This window comes from Myripristis murdjan, chromosome 3 (assembly GCF_902150065.1).
Source record: "Myripristis murdjan chromosome 3, fMyrMur1.1, whole genome shotgun sequence".
Taxonomy (NCBI): domain Eukaryota; kingdom Metazoa; phylum Chordata; class Actinopteri; order Holocentriformes; family Holocentridae; genus Myripristis; species Myripristis murdjan.
This window is the reverse complement of record NC_043982.1, coordinates 41,340,547-41,365,747: the sequence shown is the minus strand read 5'-3', so window position 1 is coordinate 41,365,747 and position 25,201 is coordinate 41,340,547. Positions and strand designations below refer to the sequence as shown.

The 25,201-nt window shown below is 40.3% G+C and overlaps 1 long non-coding RNA gene across 1 annotated transcript; it reads right to left on the bottom strand.

Moving 5' to 3' along the window:
- Window positions 1-22,356: 22,356 nt before the first annotated feature.
- LOC115357014 (uncharacterized) lies at window positions 22,357-23,244 on the bottom strand. The gene is made up of 3 exons (XR_003928065.1): window positions 22,982-23,244; window positions 22,726-22,869; window positions 22,357-22,649 (listed from the first exon to the last, which is right to left on the bottom strand). It is a non-coding gene; the product is annotated as an uncharacterized LOC115357014 (long non-coding RNA).
- Between the last annotated feature and the right edge of the window lie 1,957 nt (window positions 23,245-25,201).

The window sequence follows — 25,201 nt, the reverse complement described above, 5'->3', positions numbered from 1 at the left end:
GGAGGGCCAAGAGGCTGCAGGTTTTCATTCCAACCAGCAACTCCACCAGGTGATTTCACTGATTAGTCCCGTCTCTCTGTTTCGAGGTAGGGTGATCAGTGAAATCACCTGGTGGAGTTTTTGGTTGGAATGAAAACCTGCAGCCTCTTGGCCCTCCATGGCCAAGTTTGACACCCCTGAATTAGAGCATCACGTGAAAGCCTTAGAAGACGACTCTGAACTGTTTCCTTGGTTGTGAGGTTTTATTACCTTTTACGATTTAATAAAGACCACTGAGCTCTGAAGAGGATGCAGCACTCCTGTACGGAGAAATGCCTTGTCATGTAATTGAATGATTTGAATGATGCGGCTGGGAAAGCAAATCAAAATCTCTCGTTCAGCGTGTGTTGAATACAGTTACCACCACTGTCATTGCTTTGCGTTTTTCACATGCTGTCAGTCAACTGCAACCCAGAGGTCTATTAATCCCTCAGAGGATGAGCTTGCAGGCTGCAGTTAATCAGTCAAAATTTACTAATATAATTAATGTACCAAGGTCAATCCCAACCAAATTAGCACCTACAGCTGGGTAACGAAAGCTGAATAGCTGGCAGTAAACAAAAAATCAGATATTTGTGGTGCCGGATGCACACCTCCAGACTCATCCTCACTCTTCCTCAGTTCATTGAGGTAGTTCATTTTTGTCATTCGTTACCTGCTTCACCATGAGCCTTGGGGTCTGTCGATGCTCCACTCATTGCGTAGCAGCGAAGATCACTTACGTGGAGTCCAATCTGTCAGCCAGCAGCAACAAATTATTGTCAGTATAACGGACAGCCCGATAAACACAACACAGTAAACATACCACTTATTTGGCAATTGCTTATTTGAACAACCGCTAATTTGAAATAGCAACTGCTAATTCTCATTTCAGGTTTATTATACAGGCAAAGAAATAAAAGTAACAGTGCAGATGTTAAAATTTAAAACTGGCCGGACTCTGTTAAAAACTGTTTAACAGCAGGTTCCCGTTCTGCAGAACATAACAGACAACGTCACATCACAATATAATATAAAAAAACAAAAACAAAACAACAAACAAACAAAGTGTAGCAGCTGCACAGGCACTACAGGGGAGAGGATGGACTGAGAAAGATAGTCTTTGTCTTCACTGCTGTTGCTGTTGCTGTCCCGGTGGCGTGTGCCCCTCTTAAATGGAGTTTTACACCACGGGTCAAAACTGCGGCAGCGGCCAGCCTGACGGAGTGAGCCCACTGTCCAACATCTGATCTCTGTCATTTGAGTTTGTTTATTCTCCCATCTGCAATATCCACGAAATATTCTCTGTATGTGTTGCATCCCTCTGTTTTATGCCCAAATAAGGGAGTCCAGCTAAAAATGCAAATCCTCCCCCACTCCGGCTAGAGGCTACAGCTTAGCATGCTTCAGCTACCTCTCCAAAACCAGCGTTAAGATCCAGTGAAAGGACTCTTTGGGCTTTCGAACGATGAATCTGAATAAAAAATAAATAAACAAACAAATAAAAGACTCACATCAGGGGAAAATAAAAGATGCGCTCCATTTTGCTCTCTGAGATGATAACTATACCATAAACTAAATGTGTTTTCAGAATGGGAATCCAAAAGGTCTCTTTCTCTTCCAGAAAAGATTAGGGCAACGTGGATCTGCTCCTGGATTGATGGCATATACAATTTCCCTCTATTCAAATGATAAACTTTGTTTGCTGATAATGAAATTATGATTACAGAAAAATGAATTAATAATAAATCTGTTACTAATCTAGTTCTGTCTCTAACCAGGGATTTCACAAATGAGTGTAGCCCTCTGGTGAGACCGTATGCAAGTCAAGAATAACCGTGTTACTGTCTTGCGGTTATTGATTATGACTGCTTTATATGAAAGACCATATGACCCAAGTTATTCTGTTTAGACATTTATGAGAATTGTGAAAAGCACCACTGCTCCATTTTCCAAACTATTCCAATATCTAACTGTTACTGTGACAAAATGAGCACCTCAGTGTTCAGGGAAATGTACAAATACCAGCATTTGAGGCAAAGGCATTTTGAGCCAAATGAATGAATTTTAATGAATGTGAATGTCAGCATGACAGTGCAAACAGTGTTTAATAACAAGTACCTTGTGAAATGTACCAATCTGAAATGTCACTGTGGCTCTGTTGTGTGCTGTGCATGTCCATGCAGCTGACATCCTTTCACACTGGTAAGCAGATGTTTGACCAGCTCTATCTGTAACGCTATCTGAATTGTGTCCATTACAACACTCCACTCCATGTCAAGCTGCCAGTCAAGGTTGAGTTTAAGTGTTCTGCCCTTCAGCCCTGTACCCCCCAACACACACACACACACACACACACACACACAGAGCCATAAAAAGGGCTGCAGGGTAGTAGCAAATCCATGGGAAACAGATTTTCATAAAGGTACTGTAGCGCATTTGCATATCCAGGCTCTTGGCCTGAATCAGGGCTTGTGTTAAGATGTGATTCACCAGAAATTGACACCTCCAGATTGTCTCCAGATATATTTGAATACCAGAGCAGATGGTATTGAATAAAGAATCACCTTCACATTAACAGCTTTTTCAAGCAAGAACATCTGTCAAAGTGCCCTAACACTGATCCTTCCCTAAATGAGACCATGTCTGTAACAGCTACTACACTGTCTAAAGTAACAAATTTTGATTTTAAATAGGGCAAGACTGCATTGGAAGGTTATTTGCAACCTCTGATTAGCTAAGTCCCCTGGTATTTTATTAAGGGTTTGGCATGAGGCAGTGGGCTAATTAACCAAATTCATTGAATTAATGATCTATCCCTAACCTCCAGATTTCTAGATGGTGTCTGGCTGCTTTAGAAAGTCTAACTGCCAGCGGGAAATACCGCTGAGAGCAAAGAGTCAACATGATAAATCTGCTCTGATGGCTCTAAATTCTTATTTGCACAACAATGTGTGCAAGCACTTCAGCAAAGGAATTACCAAGTAGCATAACCACTACAACTTCAACAGGACACTGTAGATATTAGTGCAGAAATTAAAAATGAGTGACTGGGTTTTCATGAGCAGCAGTTCAGATTCATAATTCATTTCCTATTTTCATGGTAAATTGCCCCAGTGTGAATTGCTGGTGCCTAGCCTGTGAGCTCAAGGAATATCTATCTTACTTGATAGATATAAAGCCTTTGCAAATTCCACTCTGAAGACTGTATTTATCTTTTCCACTGCACTTTTAACATGTTTTAACTTGCTTATCCTGCTTGCTGGTTTCTGGGGTAGTATCCAGTTACGTGCCTGGTCGGTATGAAGCAAATCAACCATCAGTGTGGGCTCTGATGACCACAAAAAAAAAACTTTCAATCACATTAAATCTGTCCTACTTCAGCCCTCTGCTTAAAACACCAATCTGTAATTGATATATTGTGCCCTTGTGCCATTTTTAACTCTCAGACTGAGCAAGAACTGGTAATGCTTGTAACCACTGAACTAAAACAGTGGAGTATTTGCAGAAGAGGAGAGGACCAAGCTAACTAACATGGCAAACATCACATTTAACTTTCCTGAAGCAGAGAAACAACCATTAAAGTAAACACACTGCATTCTGTTGGTTAAGTAACCTTTCATCCAGCTGAAAGCATTTGCACTGAAGCCGTACGCCGAAAGTTTTTTTTTTTCAGTAATAGTTCATGATCAATAACATCGAAGGCAACAGTGAAGTCAAGCAAGACAGCACCAACAACTTTTTTAACCATCCATATGACTCATCTATGTGACTCAGCCAATCATAAGTCATCTGTGTTCAGGCACTTCAGGATGAGTGGTCGTCTTTATAGGCAAGCTGAGGCTCAGAATTGGGCCCATTGGCAGAAAAATAATCCAAAATGTGATCGAAAACTAGTCTTTCCAAAAGTTTACTAAGCACTGGAAGAATACTAATAGGTCGGCTGTCCACCCCGCGGAAGGCACTCCTCCAGGTCTGAGAGACTGAAGTGATTTTGGCATCTTTCCATGCCTGAGGGAAAACACTATCCTTCAGGCTGAGGTTAAAAATGTGGAATACCAGTTCTGCAATGTAATCAGCTATTGTTCTTATTAATTTACCATCAAGGTTATCCAATCCAGACTGTTTGTCAGGTTGTTTATTACCTTCGCCAGTTGTGCAAATCTGAAGTTAAACTTACAGTGGTTGTTTTTTTTTTTTTATGGTCCTAATACATTTTTCAGATAGTTCACCATCTGAGACCTTTTCAATAAAGAAGTCGCTAAAATGGTTTTGAGATTTTGACTCAGTGATTGAAGGGTTATTTCCTTTTGACCTGCCAAATATGTCATTAAAATTGTTCCACCATTCCTTCCCATCATGCTTGGATTCATTTTGTTTTGATGACGAGATGTCTATTTTCCGTGTCTATTCATTTTGCCACCTTGTTTCTGAGTTCACAGTATTTATTCCAGTAAATCATCTGAGTCATCTGATTTTATTGGTGCACGTTTCATTTCATCCCGGTGAGCTACACATGTTTTTAATTCCTCATCGAGCCAAAGGGTAAAAGTGCCTCTTACAGTGAACGTTTTTGTTGGTGCGTGTTTATCAGCAACAGCCAATAACATTTCTGAGAACATCAGAAGTGCAACGCTCATATCATTCACCGTACATACCCGGTCCCACTGTACATTTTTTTCATTATTAATAAATGTATCTTCGCAAAAGTATTTATATAATCTTTGAAACACATTCCTTGGCCGAGCCTACGGTACTTGGCTTAGCAGAGCTCACTGGCATTAGTGTAAATATGGTCAATGCATGTGGCCAATATTACTGCAGACATGTTAAAGGACATCCTGGTTGGCACATTCATCATCTGAGTCATATTACAAACATTTACTACAGCAAGTAATCTCTCTTTCAATGTCAGTGTCTGGGAAAGTTGATTCAAATAGAGCCATATACCTTCAATATGACAAATGAATAAATGTTGGTATGTCTGTCCAGTTTTTCAGACAATTATCACCATTTATGTTAAAGCATAAATCTGATTTCTAGGCTGCCCCTGGGGCTCCTAGGACTCAAACAACCAATCACCTAAAGGAAAATTCAATCCGATCCTGTACATGTCCTGCACACATACACTCAGTGGCCTCTTTTTAGGTCCACCTGCATAATCTAATAAAATCTAATCCAGCTGTTTTGCCATATGAATGAATGAATGAATGAATGTTTATAATAAAGTTTCCTTTCCTGCTTCCTATAATGCTCAGCTTTTCTTTTTATCACAGTAATAGAGGTGTTCATTCACTTCTGTGTTTGGCATTGAGCTCATAGTTAGTGCTGCTGTTGGACTGGACTGCATTTTATTGAGAGCTGTTTCCACTATTCTGTCCCCCCTCATGTATATAAATAGGAAGGACAAAAAATTAGAAACACCTCTCAGTGTAATGTAGTCCAGTACAAGACCTCTGCAAACTACAACCTCAGTAATAAACACAGAATTAAAGAGACACATTCTCCACAATGTCAACACAAACTGAACATTATAAACTTTGTTAAAAGGTAGAGGAGCAGAGCTGCTGCACTGAACTGTACAAGCCTGGACAGGTGGAGCTGATGAGGTGGGCCCTGAGTGTACACGGCTGCTCTGCACCCCCAAATTTTCAATGAAAGTCTGCCCAATCTGCAAAGTTACCTACGCTATCTTTAAATGAACACCGCTTGATTATCATGAGATCTGCAGATTCAGATTCACTTGGCATGTAAGCTGCACTCATTAATATTCATATCTTACTAATAACATAACTCAAAACATTTCCCCATAGCAACAGTTGCTAGCTATACTAAAAATGGCATGCAGCATGGGTCTGTGTGCGTCTTGATTCTTTGATTTCTGGATGAAACACAGAAACACAGAAAATTGATTTGCTGTCTTGTTTTAGAGTTTTTAAACAAGATGAAAAGACAAAAAAATGACTTGATTTCTCCTTGCGTCTCATTAATAGATACAAACTAAAACACAAGCTTGATTTCTTGTTTATCCCCATGGAAAGTTTGTTTTCTGCACCGGAATGAAAAAAAAAAAGCAGAAATGGGGATATAGTTTGTTATCCCCTTTTCCAATAAGACAAAAAAATCTTTATCCATTTCCTCATTTATAACTCAGCTTGATTTTTTTAAATTTCTCCCTATTAAATGCTTTCTATATTATAAAATTATATTATAAAAATCTGGGCAAAGCTGCATCCAGGTCAACCACATCGTCAAAATAAAAGTCCTGGTCTGACAATGGCTGTGTTAGTGTGAAAACTTAAGAAATTACTAAATAATTAAATTCTGCAGTGATGTGTTTCATCTTTAAATAGACTAATAATGTTAATGCATGGTAAGCCTTTTAGGTCTCTGCAGTCTGTCTGTGTGTGTGTGTGTGTGTTTTCATTGTGTTTTTGAAAAACAATGAAAAAAGAAAATAAAAGGGAAAAAATCTTTGGCTGCTACAAGAAGATTAAACTAGGCACTGTTGGTGTTTTTGTTTTGTGTCTATGAAAGACAAGGTGTCAAGTCATTTTTTTCCATCATTTAAAAAAAAACAAAACAAAACAAAAAAACAATTTCTTGTTTCTGCTAAGTTGTATTTCATCCAGGAATCAAAGTATTAAGACGCACATGGACCAGGATACCTGCAGACTGAAAATGAATTATGAATAATTTTAAAGAGACTACATGTTTGAAATTAATGAGCCTGAGATGGAAGAACATGACTACTTGCCAAAATGTGAATCAGCGCTCTGGCCAAAAGGTTTCCACTGTGAGGGTTCAGTCAGAGGGTGGGGGCAGGGCGAGATCAGTTTGCTTAATCAAATACTACTAGTAGAAACATTTTTACTGTTTTTTAGGGACATCAGATCCAATCAGACTCCCTCCCAATAAAGAATCTGATGTTTATACAGCAGGGAAGGCTTGTCCAGCTCTGTGAGGCCTTTCAACATTTTGCAGTTAAGACTCATTTTCAGTTGCCAATTGTGAATGTAAATACATCTTAGACTAACTCACCACTAAAGAAATGACAAATGTCTGTTTCCCAGCCCCTTAAACTTGTCGTTCGAAACAAAAGATCCTTGTACACGCAGGTGAAAAGCACAAACTGAGATACTGAGTCTGATTACATTTGCTGACATCTAACGAATCGCAGTGGTTGCAATTTATTCTGAGAGGCCACTGGAACAAGTTAAACTATAGTTGTTTCAGCTCAATATCTGGACATATTCATGTAAAATACAATCAATGCTGTAAATATTAATGGAACAGACTAAATGGAAATTTATGTCCAAGGAGGGTGCAGTTTACTGACGCGTGACATGATTTTCTGGGTAATGAAATCTCAAAAATTCTGCTATCTCTTGCTTCCACTTGAAAGGATGAAGTTGCCTAAAGCATTTCCACTTAATTGCCCCTTTATGGCACATACAGTCCATCTGTACTATCATGAAGTCTACATATCAATATGACACTAAAAAAAATAAATAAAAATAAAATATATTGTACTAAAATTTAGAGGGATATTCTTCCGCTTGAATACATTCTATGGTTTGGATTTGTGCTAAAGTCTCACCACCACGACTTGACCATTTTATGAGAGAATCTGCAAATAAGGACAGCATGGGTGAGGACTCTGGTCAAGAGGATGCATTAGAAATAAGGATCAGTGGCATGGTCTTGCATTTGGGATGAATCTCTAAGCTGAAGAACACATGTAAGGCATGGGCCGAGGTCAGTGAAATGCATTAAAAATGAGCACTGAGCTAAGAACTTATTACACATGAGTTGCTGAAGTGCACTCAGTGAGAAATACTGTAAAACCAGCAAGGCTCATTGGCAGTCCAAAGTGAAGACTGTGCTTTAAAGATATTGCACCGCCTTCATGACATTTCAAACAGTGACTTTACGGTAAAAAAGATAAGCAAGCCGAGGTGATCTTCGTTGTGCTGCGGTCTCCATCCGCACACCTCATGATCATTAATACTGGAGATCCACTTCACTGGGAAATCCAAATATTTCATCAGGTAAGGCCCTGTTAATGTTAATGTTAATGAGTGTATGGTGCCGCACTGAACCGTAACTGTCATCTAATGAAGAATAATGCTTCCTCCTGTTTCAAGCCCTCTTAAGCTACACTAATTGATACAGTGGACACGGAGGATGTCAGGGATACGACCCTGCACCCTCACCAAAGGCAAATCTGTCCTCCACACTTTCTATAATGCAAATCCAGCAGCAACAAGTAAAAAGTTAGGCACTTCTCCTTTGGCACACGACCAACTTTCCCAACAAATCTGGTGGAAATCTGAGCATCAGTTTGGATGGCACTGTGTGACGAACAAACAAACAGACAAACAGATAAAGGAATGCACGCACACTGATTCATATTCCCTCCCTTCTGATTTCATCAGTGCAGCAGCAGCAAGCAAACACTGACTGCACAGTCACTCACCCGTCTTCCCAACCCAAACATGCCTGATACTCAAAACTGTATGTCCAGAGGAAATTAAAATGTTCAGCAAGCCAGCAAAAAGACACTGGATAATTGATAGGCTAGGCAATATATCGATATTGAATATTGTGATATGACATTATGCATCACCTGGGATTTTAAATCTAAAGACTGAATTTATTAGGCTTATTAGACTGTTCTGGCTGTTTCTGCCTCTAGCTGTTTGGCCATTTTATCCACATTATCGGTTATTTATCTCTTGTGTATAAGTACAGTATCCTATGAAAGCACCAACAGTTATGCCAGCAGTACTGCCACAATATTAATATCATGATATTTGATTTTGTCCATATTGTCCAGCCCAAATTTATTAATTCAATTCAAGACAGGAAAACTAAGTTGACCTGGGCCAATGATGAGAACCATGTAGATTCTATCATGTAATTGCATGCATATTCCCCAGTTTTTATCATTTGAGTCTAAACAGTCTTCACTGTTGTTCCAGTGATGGGAAAAAGTAGACTGCACCATCTCCAACCCCACTGACGTGTTTATTTCACTTTTTTCGCCAGTTGGGTGTCAACGGTCCACATTTAAACTGACCCTTGGCAATTCTGCATAGTGCACCTTTAGCCAGGTGGTACGTAAATAGTCACATTTAAAAATAGATGATCCTTGACTGCAGTCACTTACCTTGTTGCATTACACGCAGTAACTTGCTTGTTCTCTTTATTGTCTCCCATGGGAGAAAACTGCCTTGGATCAGGGACTCTGCTGCATAAAAATAAAACATGTCACCACCAGACACATAATGCAAACTCGCTTGCCACTATTTATATTACAAGCATTCATCTCATACATATCATGCTGCATACTCATACAATCAGACTGCACTCTTGCTCATATATCTTGCAAATATATCTGTCCTCCAATGTCTGTCATTTTATCAGATTATCTGAGAGAGGAAGAAATCACTGTTTATACTTACATAGCTGTAAGAAACCATAAAGTCATACTCAGAATGTAATTCAAGGGCAGGCTCTGAACATGTTAACCTGTCAGACGCCGACTGCTCAAACGTGTCTGAATCATGGGGGTTTTTTGGTGTATGGGCATCCCTATATTTTTTCCTGCCATCTTCATCAGCCCAATGATCTAATCCTTTAGATTAATGCCTAGGTTGCCAAACCAGCTGGCAACACCATAATGGAAAAAAATTTCACTGTGTAAAAGATGGACGTGTTTTTGTAAACACTTATAGACTACAGACACTATAGACAAGTTTTCACAGAAAATTGAGGCGCTGATGGACACATGCACAAAAAAATAAAGTGCAAGCCAAAAGTCACTGTATGTGGGGGATTGCCCATATTTAAAAAGTTGTTCGACATGTTTTACTATGTCAATAGAGGAATAGGAATGACATTCATAATCCATTTCACTAGCTGCAGTTGGTTAAAGAAATGAGCTGCCCAAATAGCAACAGGGGAAGTCATTTCAACTAAATTTGTATAGCCCTTAAATAATGTTAGAATCTCAAAGGGCTTAACAGCATCCAGAAATCTGCAAAAATCTTATTAAGGGAAGAAAAACGGGAAAAACAAATCTTGGAGGTAGTGCTCAGACAGGAGCCTCTCTACCAGGCAGGCCAGATGCACTGTGGGTCTGCCATGAATGACTGGGCAAACAAACATTACATGTCCCGGGAAAAATGATAAGATGACATTGAACTTATTTACTTACTATTGAAGTAATTTTAAAAACAGTATTGCTTTGACGTCTATATGACCTCCACATGTGAAGTTATTATAAAAGTCAACAATGAACCATTTGCTGAGTTCTTTCATTATACAGTTTTCTTAAATTACTTCCTGGCTGTTCAGTGTTTTAAAAAACAGTTTGACAAACAAGCCATTCAAATGTAATTTATAATTACTGATACTGGAAACATTAATAACATTGTGGATGAATTTTCATGCTGTTATGGTACCACATAGCACTTCAAATCATCCACTGAGAAGGTGAAAAATACACCTACATTAGCTATTTAATTATTTTAGACTTTTAACAGGATATATTTAATAATCCAATTTGGCAGGGTCATTCTGTAAAACCAGTCCCCATCACTTATCAACAGTCAGCTCTGCCCCTGAATTGATACATTAATTAAACATTTCTTTGGGCCATAATTTAAACACAGAGCTGGTGACATCAGAGTGCTGAATGAATGCACCCACATACTCAAAAACTGATTCTGAGTACATTGACCTTTATTCTTCTGTGCGAAAAGAAATTGATTCTATTAAAACTGCACAAGGCAACTTTGCATTTTGGTGGGCTCAAGAGGTCACATTTAAAAGTTAATTTCTGAAAATCTGAAATTAAAACACTTCCAAAAATCCTGTAATGTCACATCAATAAGCGGCATCCTCCTCAAACCTAAATGGATTCCTCTTTGTGGCTGGCAGGAGCGGAGGTGTTGAGACAAAATACTTTCACTCCAGGTTCATTCACGGTTGATCAGCCCAGCTTCCACTTGATATCGCGCGACAGTACCTGGCTGCTGTTTAGTTGTGCTTTGCATTTCACTCTTAAGTTTCAATTCATCTCTTCCTGTGCACTGAGACGATCTTCCCCAGTGGCGATAACCAACACCGAATTTAATTTGGACAAAGAGGGTGAACTGATGGGAATCTTGATTAGGGAGGATGAGGAGCTCTGCGGTTGCAGCCCCACTTTATGATTTAGGCTGATAAGACGGGTGTATTTTTTGCAGTCTTGCCTAGTGCAGCTTTAATTCACTTTGGACATGAAGCACCTCTAGACAGCCATTCAACAGTGGGTAGAGTGATTTAATTATGAATGAGCTTGTGTGCAGTAAGAAATTGACAGGTATTGTGAAAGTTACTGCTTTTTTTTTATATTTTATTCAGCATTTTCCATTGATCATTGAGGTTACCACATTATCTAAGGGAAGTCTATATTTTGCACTGGCAAAAAATATTGTAAGACATATCAACCACATTGGCGTGGGTGAGCATCTGCCATCATTTCTGTAGAGCTTGTAACATGTTGGCAGTGTGCCCTGTGCCACATTTGCAGTGGGACACCAAACATGCTCCATGTGACAGAGAGGTACATGTTGCATAATAATGTGTATAATACAGGTCTGTTCTGAACGTGGCTCTGGTCTTGATACGAACAAAGCAAGCCCTCAGATAGCTGGCAGAGCATGCAGACAACAAGGTGGACAATTACTGATTTAGTCTAGCCTGGATCCAGCCCTCGGGATTCACCACGCCCACGTATTTTAATTACTTGGCGATCCCTGAGGCCCGGGACGGCACTCATTCCCAGGGGGTTGATTTGATCAGAGTCTGTGTGAGATGCCTGATTGGCCGGTCAACAAACTGTCTGACACCTTCACAGTGTGCAGTGAGAGGTAAACATGGCTGCAGCAAAAAAGTGAAAAGTGGTGATACTGCCGACAGCGAGGTAAATCTCGTGATTTCTTCTGTTCTTGAGAGATGTTGTGGAGTTGCTAAATCAAAAGACAGACAATTAGCGAGCGTAAGAGTTGTGGCGATGCCTGATGATGCAATCAGTTAACCTACAATAAGTGGTTTAATCAGAAATCACAATCACAATCAGAAATGCTTTATTGATTCCCGAGGGCCTCTTGGGCAATGACCAATTGTCTTGGCTCATAAGTGGGACAAGCGCTGATTTCAGTAAATCATCTTTGATAGAGACATGGCCAGACACCATTAAATTACAGCATGAGTCACTGGGTCTGGAGTAAAAATTTACTCACTATTTGACCATACATTCTCACTGCACTAACCCTCTACCTGAAGAGAATTGCAGTAGTATATCAAAGTCAGGGTTACTCATTAAAGAATTAAACTTCTACCTCCACAGTTTCATGCTGCAGAGAAAAAAAGGGGAAAAAAATGCTGTTATTGTGATTGTTGTAGCGGTCTTTGACATTTTACTGCATTTTCACTTCCGCCTGGCTGCCACTTGTCTCCAGGCTTCCACTTTTATCCAAATTGTGTGGCATTTTGTGTGCACTAAGGCTACCTGTGTCAACCAGCTGTTAAGCCAACATGTCTTTCAATGGCCCCTATCATGTTTTCACAGCCAGGGCGCTGATACAGTGCCTCTAAATTTTACCTTTGAGCAGAAAGCCTCCAGATATCTGGAGCTTTCCAACTTTTCACACATTCACCAAATTCGTAACGGCAGCTCTGACTCCTTTGAGACCCCTGAATTTCAGGACGAGGGATTGTGAAAGGAACTATTCCTGCTGACAGTCACACAAAACAGGGAAATCTCACGTACAATTTATATGGTTTATTGTAAGTCTTAAGAACTGCTGTGTCATTCCAACCCACAAGGTTTCTTTTTTCAGCCTTGATAGCCTTTCCAGACAGGGAGGGAAATTTGGCGACAGCTCTTACACATACACAAGCTTTTTATTCACGTAATTAGCCAACTCAGCCAAGGGCAAGCTGTTGTCTATACAACACTTATCTCACTGGAGTGCTACCAAAAACTACAGTTCAAAGATAGTTGAGATGCCTAGTAACACTCACATTCTACTACATGCATTGTGACTTGTCTAAACAAAAGCAGGGAAACTGTGTATTTCTCCCTAACAACCAGGGAACAGTTAATAGGCCTACTTTTCTGATTCTATGAAAACATCGTGCTGTCTTCAGATATTAGGGCTGCCTAGAATACAACAGAATTGCACAAACATGTCCATTAATAACCAAAATAACTGTGGCGTATAGATACAGACCACTAGACAACTGCTGTAAGGCACAGCTGAGGCAGAGGAGTAACAGTGTGAAAAGCAGGTATGATACAAAACCAAACCAGAGGGCAGCTATGCATCTGTGCAGCCTTCTTCCTGACCATCACGAAAAGAAGAAACGTGTTTGTTTGAGGGTAGTCTAACCCATCAACTCTCGTCAAAGAAGTCCTTCCGCCATCTTGACAACAAATAGTGCAGCACAAGTGCAGACACGCACAGGGAGGGGCATCCCACTGACAGTCCAGTTGTACAGTTTGCTGTTGGAACTTGTTGGCCCAGTTTTGTCAAAACTGCCATTGCAATTCCCAGTGCCCGTTATGCATGCTGCATAGAGACAGATGTAATAGGGAACTGGAGGAATTAATAACACTATGAGAATGGCAATGTTATAGCAGTAGTCTGTTTACTCTTTGGCCTTGAAGCTTCTCTGCAGAATCAAAGGCAAAGATAGCCAGTTACATAGTCAATAAAGACAGCTGCACGGGGCAATCACAGGGCATGGGTGATGAAAGACATTTTTCTCCACAGTGTTTGTTGTTTGTGCGTTTGTTCTGTTTTGTTGCCATGTTTGCAGTGAGAGGTTATATGTTAGATGTGTGACACTGATTGTGTCAGGGAAAAAAAAAACCTCTGGTTGAAAGAGAAGCAGAGTAACAACCGCAACTAGAAGTGACACTGAATTCATGATGGTGTGAGTATTATTCTGGAGAATGTCAGGTTGTTTTCACACGCCTCTGAAGTGACCTCAGATCGATTAGTCGGCTTTTTTTTTTTTTTTAACATATTTGAACGCTCTAAAGGGCCTCTATTGTGAACAGTAAGTGGCCTGAGACCCGGAGGTAAGCAAAAACTGTACTCAAGTAAAAGTATTGTTACTTTACAGCAATAATGACTCAAGTAGCACACTGCACTTTCTCTTTGGAGATAAATAAAGTGCTGTATCTATCTAGAAGTAAAAGTATTTGGCAAACTACTACCAAGTATCATGTAAAAGACAAACCTCATATGATCCTAGGGACTGGACAATAAATTGCACCTGGACAATTAGACAGTAGCCCCTCATACCGGTGGCTCCTTACCATAATGTCAACAATATGCACTTTAGGGAAAAATTATTCGGAAATCTCATGACCATATAGGCGACAGGGATGAATTGGGACACTAAGTCCCAGCGCAGGTTCTCCACAGCCCCCAACCTAACCACGATCACACAGCCCCTTACATCACCTCTGTCTGCATCAAAGGAAACGTACACTGATGTGCAAGCTTACTGAACCAAATAAGGCCCGGTGAGGCCGACTGTTTTTTTAGCATCAAGCAGAAGACACAAATGAACCCTCCATTTCCCCCCATGAGCAATACCGGAAGAACATTTGGACATCACTCTATAAGTAGCCTAACTTTTGACAAATAAAATGAGAATCATTCCTTCAAATCCAACACAGATGTTATCCTGCAAGTTATTATCTTAAGTTTAACAAGGACATCAATGTAAAGTGTTAATTCAGTGATTTACCCCCCGAAACATTCTTTCATCGAGTCCAGCACTGAGACCTTACCAAAAGGCAATGGAAGGACTTGAGTAGATTCATTATTGATAATACTGACCCTGATTTAACTCTATATCTAGAGAATGCTTTATTTGGTTTCCATAAAGGTAACAGTAAAATCAAAGAATGTTATTATTAATCTGATGATTCTCTTAGCAAAATTTCATATACACAAATCCAAATTTAGCAAGTCTAAAACTTCATTTTTTGTATTTGAACATGAAACCAATCAATATTTTAAATCAATCCTCTCCTCCAAAAGCAGCAAAGCTAATAAGACATTAACTTTATGTAACTCCTTTATTTAATATATTTGTCTAAATCTATATTTTCCCTGGCATTGTACTTGTCTAATGTTTATCCCCTGGCAATGGCTGTACCTCTCTCTGATAATATACCTGTGTAATCTACTTGTACAATAAAGGAAAGAAAAAAATCAATTCTATTTCTATTGGCTCAACATTTATCACTGTTTTAAAGATTCATCCGCGACGCAAGGTGTAACCACAGCAACATTAAAAAGCACAGCTGTCTGAGCGCGTTTGTTATCGACTGCAGCAGCACAGCCACCGACCAGGAAGAAAAACACACCTGCAGAATTATTATTTTACATATATATATATATATATATATATATATATATATATATATATATATATATGCAGTACAGGCCAAAAGTTTGGACACACCTTCTCATTCAATGCGTTTTCTTTATTTTCATGACTATTTACATTGTAGATTCTAACTGAAGGAATCAAAACTATGAATGAACACATGTGGAGTTATGTACTTAACAAAAAAGGTGAAATAACTGAAAACATGTTTTATATTCTAGTTTCTTCAAAATAGCCACCCTTTGCTCTGATTACTGCTTTGCACACTCTTGGCATTCTCTCGATGAGTTTCAAGAGGTAGTCACCTGAAATGGTTTTCCAACAGTCTTGAAGGAGTTCCCAGAGGTGTTTAGCACTTGTTGGCCCCTTTGCCTTCACTCTGCGGTCCAGCTCACCCCAAACCATCTGGACTGGGTTCAGGTCCGGTGACTGTGGAGACCAGGTCATCTTCCTCTCTTCATCTCTCCGTTCCCCCCGCCCGCCTGGCTACCATGGGGAGCAGAGCTTTTAGCCGCACTGCTCCCCAGCTCTGGAATTCACTCCCTCTTGACCTCCGCAACACCACTTCTGTTAATCTGTTTAAATCCAAACTCAAAACTCATCTGTTCAGACTTGCCCACTCCCTCTGACTCAGTGCACTTTGCTTGTTTGTATTTTTCTATGTTGCTTTTTATGCTGTGTTTTCCGTGATGTTTTATGCTGTGATGTTTTATGCTGTGTTTTTTGTGATGTTTTATGCTGTTTGCTACTTTTGATGCTGTATCTTGTATTTGTTTTTACTGTAAGGCGACCTTGAGTGCCATGAAAGGCGCCATAACAAATAAAATGTATTATTATTATTATTATTATTATCTGCCGCAGCACTCCATCACTCTCCTTCTTGGTCAAATAGCCCTTACACAGCCTGGAGGTGTGTTTGGGGTCACTGTCCTGTTGAAAAATAAATGATGGTCCAACTAAACGCAAACCGGATGGGATGGCATGTCGCTGCAGGATGCTGTGGTAGCCATGCTGGTTCAGTGTGCCTTCAATTTTGAATAAATCCCCAACAGTGTCACCAGCAAAACACCCCCACACCATCACACCTCCTCCTCCATGCTTCACAGTGGGAACCAGGCATGTGGAATCCATCCGTTCACCTTTTCTCTGTCTCACAAAGACACGGCGGTTGGAACCAAAGATCTCAAATTTGGACTCATCAGACCAAAGCACAGATTTCCACTGGTCTAATGTCCATTCCTTGTGTTTCTTGGCCCAAACAAATCTCTTCTGCTTGTTGCCTCTCCTTAGCAGTGGTTTCCTAGCAGCTATTTGACCATGAAGGCCTGATTCACGCAGTCTCCTCTTAACAGTTGTTCTAGAGATGGGTCTGCTGCTAGAACTCTGTGTGGCATTTATCTGGTCTCTGATCTGAGCTGCTGTTAACTTGCGATTTCTGAGGCTGGTGACTCGGATGAACTTGTCCTCAGAAGCAGAGGTGACTCTTGGTCTTCCTTTCCTGGGTTGGTCCTCATGTGTGCCAGTTTCGTTGTAGCGCTTGATGGTTTTTGCAACTCCACTTGGGGACACATTTAAAGTTTTTGCAATTTTCCGCACTGACTGACCTTCATTTCTTAAAGTAATGATGGCCACTGGTTTTTCTTTAGTTAGCTGATTGGTTCTTGCCATAATATGAATTTTAACAGTTGTCCAATAGGGCTGTCGGCTGTGTAGTAACCTGACTTCTGCACAACACAACTGATGGTCCCAACCCCATTGATAAAGCAAGAAATTCCACTAATTAACCCTGATAAGGCACACCTGTGAAGTGAAAACCATTTCAGGTGACTACCTCTTGAAGCTCATGGAGAGAATGCCAAGAGTGTGCAAAGCAGTAATCAGAGCAAAGGGTGGCTATTTTGAAGAAACTAGAATATAAAACATGTTTTCAGTTATTTCACCTTTTTTTGTTAAGTACATAACTCCACATGTGTTCATTCATAGTTTTGATTCCTTCAGTGAGAATCTACAATGTAAATAGTTATGAAAATAAAGAAAACGCATTGAATGAGGTGTGTCCAAACTTTTGGCCTGTACTGTATATATATATTGTTTCCTCCTTTTCCCGTTGTTGTTGGTATATGAGTACGGTGCAAGCAGGATAATCAATGAGTAGGTGCATGTTAAACCGTTTTAAGGCACTTTGCAGAGGCAACCACCCCCTGACAAATGCCTTAACACCGTTTAGGCGCTCTGATCAGCTGATTAACCATTTCTTAATGTGGCTAATAACCTTCCATTACTGGCTATAGACCATATGAACATGGCAGCCCTTTTGGATGGGAAGCTTAAATTCTCTAATCACGTTGTACTGCTGTGTTGCAGGTTGTGTCTGTTATAAATGTGGAGAATCTGACAAAACTTCCTAATTGATCAGGAACTGAGAAAACAATGGATCGTAGAAATATGGAGGGATATCAGGCCATATTTCAAGTTAAAACAACATATTTGGACACCCAGTAGGTACCATTAGACAACAGTTAGACTTCAACCATCTCCAAGTTAAGGTTACAATTAAGCAGTGTAACATGACAGAATAGTTAAGGCGTAAATTATTATGCACTGAATATGATAATTAAAATGAAAATGATGATTATGAAATTCTGAAATGAGGTGAAAACACAGCAGGACAGCTAACGTTACACTGCACGCTTCAGTACAGCCAGTGGGTTTAATTTTCAGACTTTAGCCAGGGAACTCAGAAAGACATGAGTCCAAAGAGCTCATTAATATTTCATAATTAATTTACAACTTTCCTATTGTATCATGTAACCCTGTTAAATGGTAGGCTAACGTTAGCTATCTGGAGAGCAGTTGAACGGTAATGTTAACTGTTGTCTAACGGCAGCTAATGGATTAAAAATATTTTACACTGACATATGTCGCAATGTCCATCTTGATTTTTACTATCCATTGTTTTCTTAGTTGCTTATCAACCGGGAGGCGGTGAAATGACAACAATTTGTAAATTTGCACTGATGCTTCCCACCCTGAAGGGGCGCTCACACTGAAAGCGACAGAGGCGACTTGAGCGACGAGCTGCCATTCATTTTCAATGTACGCTGGCGACGAGGGGCGATTCGGGCGACAGCGGCGACGAGCGACGGGCGACGAGCGAATTGGGCGACGTGATGCGAGCGAAAAAAGTTGAGAAAATCTCAACTTTATGCAAATGAGGAGCGATGCGACCGAGGCGACGGCCAATAGCGAGCCGATCTGGATTCCCACGGCGGCAAAAGTTGACCAGAGTATGAGAGAGGAGGAGGACGGATGATGGAGGAGAAACTGATAACTGTGGTCTCAGGTTTTCCAGAGCTCTATGATTCAAGCTTGCTTATATACAGGGACAAAAACAAATATACAGGGACAAAAACAAAAAAACCTCCACACCTCCGATTTCTCACGCTGAAGTGCTCATTAAGAGCCTTTTGTTCTTGACTAAAAACGATTCTGTTTATCTGTGATCTATCGATCAATCAGAAGAATCTTTTCGATCAATCAGGGACTTCCACTCATCCCACCGGCATATTATCCAATGAAATGAATGAGTTAGAGGCTACTCACATTACAAAGTTTGTACCGCGCCCAAGCGTTCATGCACGAGCACATGCACGGTCACGCACGCAGCGCGAACGTGGATACGGTGTAAATCATGCAACTTTCCCCCTGCCTCCGCAAAATCGTTTAATGCGCGCAATGCGATTACCGGCGAATCGCCGCGTTGCGCAATCAATAATGAACCATGTTGTCTGTGTTGCTGTCCGTTGTGCTGCTGCAACCGCATATAAACAAAAGTCGGTTTATAATGAAAGCACGGCAGTCTGTATGCGCGGCGCACAGGTCTGTCAGATCCGGCAGACCTGGTGCCGGCCGGCACCGCACAGTGCGCGGCCACCCGGTCCGGTCAGGTCTTCCGGATCTGACAGGTGCCGCTCCGGCTGTCAGCTGGACCTTTCTGAAGGAGGAAGTTACCTCCGAAACTTAAGGTAAATAAACATCCCTATGTCTGATTACAAGGTATCCTACAAAACCGTCTTTTAGTTAAAAGGAAAAAGTCATGTATACAGCACCTAGTCTATACTCCCGCTGACACACCTGCCCCGCCCCCTCCGTCGCTTCTATCGCTTCCATCGCGCCTGCAGAAAACTGCAAAGAAAACTGCAGGCGACGCGAAGGAAGCGAATCGAGCGACCACAGGCGATTTTGTCGCTTTCAGTGTGAGCGCACCTTGAGAGTGACATCAGGGGGAAATGGCCGCCGTGTGAATATGGCTTATTTGGCTAGCTAAACCAGCCTTCTCCTCTCTATTAAGGTGTCTCACACACTGTTGCCTACCTGTTTGGTTGCACTCACCTTCTGGCAGCTTGGCTCAGGTGGCTGAGGCGGGTCAACACTGCGAACACAACCTGTAATTCTGTCCACCGTCTCCTCTACGGAAAAGCTGTTGCCTAATGAGCCGCACTGAGCAAAAAAAAAAGAAAAAAAAAGATAGTTAAGTGAGTCCAGATGGCTGGTCCGTCTGTGGAAAACAAGTTGGAATGAGGTCAGGGATGTTGAGCCTCATCCGAATCACCCGCAGCCACTTCCGCTGTCTTTCACCATCTAACTTTGTACTGACCGTCAGTGAAGCGGCGTGGCCAATGCTTCTGAGAGCAACCACTAAATAAAAATAAACAGATAAATAACTAGATAAATAATATAAAGGTAATACAGAGCATTATCAACTTTCTTTTCCTTCCTTTCTGCCCTTGCTAGAACATAGATTTGATTCCTCGGAGCCATCCACTTTATCAGAAGCACTGTGAAACTGAAATACAGATATAAAAGTACACATTAACAATGTTATATGTTGTATGTTTTATGTTTTCCCTCTTGCTCTCTCACGAATAAACACTAAATTAAATCAACATGTGCTAAGATTATCATTAATTATCTAGATATTAACTGAAGAATGAATGCTAACTTAAGATTGGAAATCCCACAAACTAAAAATTGCTCCAAACAACTATTCTAATTATTCAAATTAAAGGCATGAGTTCTTTAGGGTTTAGCAGAGAAAAATGAAAAAAAAAACACAGGGAAAAACACAGAGGGGCTTCAACGGCTTTTCAGTTACAGTAACTCAGTAACTATGGCAACAGCACCACGCTCTAACACGGTCTTAAAGGGGCAGTGCGCTCTGTTTTCTTGTGATAACGAGTTAATTTAATTTGTTTTCTCAAGATCTCCAGTTATGTGTGTCATTATCTCTAACTAGCAAATGTTATTTTTCTGAGATGACGGGATAATTTTCTTGAGTTCTCAAGAAAATGAATCTTTGATAATGACATGGGCTAAATGACTCGAGACCTCAAGAAAACCAAATGATGGTCCAGTGTATCAACTGATGAAACAGCCTGTTTTGTCCTGTAACAAGGACGAGACAGAGAAAATCAGGGTTTGTTGAAGAAAACCTGCCAGCGAGCAGGTTACGTTCACAAAGTTACTATGGTAACTGACTCACAGTTTCCTTTCCTTTGCAGCTGAAAAGTATAAGTAATAAAGCACATTAAACACAAGATGACCAAAGTGCTGTAAGGGGACATTTCAGTTCAAAGTTATTAGTGAACAATAAATAAATCAACATCAATAAACAACAAAGGACAGTGTTGGACTGTAAAGTTTGTCAGCACTCGCTGGATTATCTGAGGAAACAGATTATCTGAGGAAACGGACCACTGTGGAGCATCTAAAGTCCCCAAAACACTACAACAGAAAAAACAGTGGTTTGGGTCGGTAACATCTACTGCCTACCAGCTGGTTAACAGGCTGAAATAATTTGAAATGTGCTGTCGTCACCGCTGATCTAGCTTCTGTCATGCTGACAGCTGACTCCCAAAGTTAAACTCCGTAGTGTGCAATGGTGTCACGCGCACAGGCGCGCGCATGTTGTTATTATTATTTTTTTTTTTTAATTTTTGCTCCAAACACATTGATTATAGTACTGGATAACTGTCTAAAACCTTAAAAGGAAAAAAAAATCACTCCACAGAGTCCCATAGATTTTCTTCCTGAATCACCACAGAAAACCAGACAAAAGTCCGCAGATTCTGTTTGGACTTGTATATAATTAATAACCCATCTAAACAGGCAAGACTGCCCTCACTCAGAACAGATCTGTGTTGAATGTGGCCAAGTCATACATGACTCTGTGTGAAGCAGCTGAAGGAGATGTGCTCAGGTATCTTCAGTGTTAACCCACCTGACAGCAGACAGACGGACAGAAAGCTATTCATGTACATTTGTTGTTCATGTAAAAAGTTGTTGATGTTGAATGTGCAAATTGCACTTTCAGAATTATTCAATGTTGTGGAAAAATGTGGCAAATTCATTTGATTACAAACTGTGTCGTGTACATATTAGAAATGAAAAGCCAAGCCATAAAAGACTATCATTGCCCTTACCTTTTGATACATTTTGTGAAAATAAAACAAATGAAAGAGAGAAGTAGGCTAATCAAGTATCATTAATGTTGTCATTTTGTCAACTGGCCCCTGGCCCCTGGCCCCTTGCCATTTTCCTAAAGTGGCCCCCACATTCAGGTATTTGAGTATCCCTGCCCTGGAGCCTGCCAAAATAATTAATAGGCTGCTTATGTAGGCACAGTGGCCACAGAGGGCGCAGACTGGTGACGTGTGGTGTATAGTGTACGACTATTCCAGCGTGTGCATTTTATATTGTACATTGGTTAATATTGGTGTACCCCCCCTCTTTTGAGAAATTGAGGACTTGACCCCCCCAGTGGTGGAGTCGGATTTGCGCCCCTGGGCATGAATATAAGCATGGGTTCAAGTATTTATTTTTCACTCTTTTCTTTTTTTTTTTTTTTAGTGCCAGAGTATAATATTCATGCTGCAGTCTCAATACTTTAATTTGGAGCTTTATCTTCTCCCTCTTCAGTGCTTGCAGGTCATTTGGGAGCGGGTCCTCCTCTGCCAGGCCTTCGTCCGACACCCTGCAGTCCCCTGCCGGGCAGTCCTGACTTGAGGTGCTTGGGAGCATATCAGACACAATAGGGGCTCACGGAGAATCTGGGTCCAAACTCAAGCCAGTGGGGTTTGGGAGCCCTCCCTGCGTCTTCATCAATACTGAAAGACAAAATGATTTGAAATGTTTCATATTGTAGCCATAATTTTGATCAAAAAAATAAAATGAAAAAAGAACCTTGCTTTTGTGATAGCATTTCCAGTTTCATTAATGCAGGATCCTGACTTCCCTCCACTCCTGAGATCACAGCACTGTTCTCCCCAAGAATGCGCTGCACCACTTCGGAAACTGCACTCAGTGGCTTGCCTGGGGGTCCCCCGCCTGAGTGTGATATCAGTTTTAATGCATAGTAGCCTAAATAAGGTAGGAAAATCGGCTTAGGCATGTAGGCTAAATACAAAAGAAATAGGAAATATGAGTAGCATATACATACCAGTGTGTGTAATGTTGGACTTAAAGGTGGATATTTCAGTGCGGCTTTTGGAGAGGATATTGTACCACTTTTTCTCACAGTCAGATGGTGAGCGAATGCTGGTGACATGAGACGCAGTTAAAAGTCTGGAGATGTCTTCCCATGCTTTTTTCTTTTCGGCACTTGTCAAGGTTGGACTGAACTTGCCTTTTATAACATGTCTTCTCTCTTCAACTAACTCCACGAGCGTCAGTGTTTCCTCCTCTTTCCAGTTGGGTTTTAGTTAAGACTCCATGGCTGAGTTTAACATCATCAAATTTAGGCTTTATATACACAAGTCAGTTAACCACACACCAGTTTCTAATTTGTCATCAAGTGATGTCAAATAGGAAACTGCTTGTCTTTAATTTACTATATGAATATAATGGATTCTTTCAAACATTCTTCATTAAAAAGACTTATCTTAAGACTTTAACAATTTAATTTGACATTTCTCTGAGAATATTCTTAAATAAGAAATCCGATTCAGTGATTGGTCCTTGCCTGGGGTTTTCTAAATACGTCATCCAGGATCCCCTTTGTGGCACGGCAAAATGTCATAAATCAGCTCTGAGACTGACACTTAGGATTTGGTCCTACACTTCACTTAAAGTGAGACTGTGATGCTTGATAACTAACTTTTAAGCACAGCTTTAGCCAAGAATTTTTTTTTACTCTTAAGTCACTTCTCAACAGCAATCTTAAGAGTAATTCTGAGAAGCTTGATAAATACGGGCCCTGATTTGTTTATCAAACCTAAGTTTGGAGTCAAAGGTAACACCCAGATTTCTTACATGTGACTCAACATATTGGGTTAGGTGGCCTAGTTTACTGGTGGAATGGCTTTGTGACTTCGAGGGACCAAAGATAATTATTTCAGCTTTATTACTGTTAAGCTCAGGGAAATTATTCGCCATCCAGCCTTTAATTTCCTCAAGACAGTCCAGGAGAAGCTGGAGGGAATCCCTTGATTTTAGCAGGAGGTAGAGCTGTAAATCATCAGCATAAAAGTGACAGGATATGCTGTACTTTCTACTTCCTGTCACCAAGGGGTAGCATATAGAGACAGAAAAGCAGTGGCCCCAGAATGGATCCTTGTGGGACCCCATAGGTGACTAGAGCAGATGAGGATGAAAACTGCCCTATAGACACTGATAAAGTCCTGTCTTTAAGATTTAAAGATAGGATTTAAAATTGGATTAAACCAATTTAGTGCTGTACCTTTAATGCCGACCCACAGTTTGAGGTGAGCCAACAGGATGTCATGATCCACAGTATCAAAGGCGGTACTAAGATCTAGTAATACTAAGGTGACATTTTACCCAGAATCAACTGCAAGTAACAGGTCACTTGTCACCTTTAGCAGAGCTGTTTCAGTGCTGTGGAGGGCCTAAATACACTAACATGTATATTATCTGTCACAGCAAGGTGTAAAGCTCTGTCAGCCTGTGTCAGGCCGTGAAAAGACATGTGGTGCGGTGATCAATATTCTCTTACTCCTCTGGCATTGCTGCACTAAGTGGTGTTTCCTGAAGTGATTTGATATCCTACACTATCATTTGGTTTTCTCAAGATCTCAATCATGTCATTTTTAAAGAATGAAAAAAAAGTATGAATGCACTGACTCTTAGGGCTTCTGGAAGGCAAGAGTGTAGCTTAATATAATAGAGTAATTTTTTTTTCTTCACAAATGCACTTGAGTAAGAGTGAAAAGTATAATCTTTAAAGTAGTAGGCCTGCCACAATACCTACTTTAGTTGAAGGATTTATTGTCCCAGAAACTATTCCAATAAACGATATTATTGTCCAGCCCTCTGGACTCATCAAAACTATTTTTGTAATGATTATATTATGGCATAACAATACAAGTACACCCTTTCACAGAGGAATGAACTTTTAATTCTTAAGAATATTCAGACATTGAAATTTGAATGTGAAAATGAAATTAAAATATCCTAAAGTAATAAAACATAAATAAAATAAAACCAAACATCCAAAACAAGAAATGATTCTGCAAATCCGGATCTGACTGAATATCATTTCTAATGCTTTTTTACTAGGGAAAATATAAAATGTTTCAAGAACAAAAAACAACTATGTTCGTTTTATGTATAGAATAATTCCAAATCAAATATCCTGCAACACAAAGTGAAATGAAAATCTAATGAAATCTAATGGGGAAATATTTTTAACATGCCATAC